The sequence below is a fragment of the Buceros rhinoceros genome, unplaced genomic scaffold, assembly GCF_000710305.1.
Source record: "Buceros rhinoceros silvestris isolate BGI_N320 unplaced genomic scaffold, ASM71030v1 scaffold19931, whole genome shotgun sequence".
Taxonomy (NCBI): domain Eukaryota; kingdom Metazoa; phylum Chordata; class Aves; order Bucerotiformes; family Bucerotidae; genus Buceros; species Buceros rhinoceros.
The window spans coordinates 30,319-31,452 of NW_010395191.1; positions in this window are offsets into that span (position 1 = coordinate 30,319).

Here is a 1,134-nt window from a genome sequence, read left to right on the forward strand (position 1 = left end):
GATACACTTTACTCAAAAAACATTGTTAGGTTGCTTTTCTGTCTTCGTCTTGAACAGGCTTTGCCTCTCACAACAATCTGTAACAATAATTCATTACAGTTTCTGATTATTCTAATTTCCAAAATGTATTTTCTAAATAAAAAATAATGCAATTATGTCTCTCTGCTCAAATTTACAGTTCTTGCAGCCTGCCTTGATTAATGGGTTATGTTGGTGAGCATAAAAATTCTCCCTTAGTATGTAACTATGAACACCAACTTCAAAAGCATTGTGCTACAGAGAGAGAGCAGCATCGAATTCCTCTTTCAATGAAACACAATGCAGAGTATTTATTTAAAATACCATATGTAAGAGAGCAGATACATACTGCGATTTTTAAAATTAACTTTGTGGGATTTCTTTACACCCCTTTTCCAAACATGAAGGCTGGCGTAGCTTGGTTTTTCGTAAGAAAACTGTGCTAGAATACACTCCTGAAACTGGCAGCACCACAGAAAGCTTCACCATTTGTCTTGCCCATATTCACTGGAGTCTTTGCAAGTTTTTTACACCTATGGCCACCCGCAGAGGAGGTGCCCAGTGACCTCCGTTTCTGCAGGCCCGCGCAGACGGAGCACGGACTGCCAGAGAAGCGAAGATCGCGGATCTCGGCTTCACAGGCCGACCCGGACCACCGGCAACATTAGCCTGAGGTAGCACACGGGTGGTTATCCGCTTTCCACTACGACTCATACAAACGTCTTCGCTTCCTTTACTCCCGTCGAAACTCTCCCACCGCCTCCCCCCACCGCCTCCCTCAGACGTTGCCGCTGTGTGGCAAAAGAAAGGGGACAAGCGCTCCGCCCGACGCGGTAACGCCGGGCAGCCGACTAAATGGCGGCCGGGGCGGAGACCGGCGGGAGGACGCTACAATCTGAGGCGCGGAGCTTGTCCAATCGAAGTCCGCGGTTCTGTACCACGTGATATAGAGGCGCAGCACTACAACTCCCATCGCGCCCTGGGGCAGGAGCGCTCCCTCTCCTTCCGGTTCCGCATCCCCCTCCCAGAAGGCGTCCGGTGGTGCTGCGGGAAGGTCGGTTAGGGGAGAGGGTCGCTGCGCCGTCTCGTCGCTGCTATGCTGGCTGCTACTGTCCG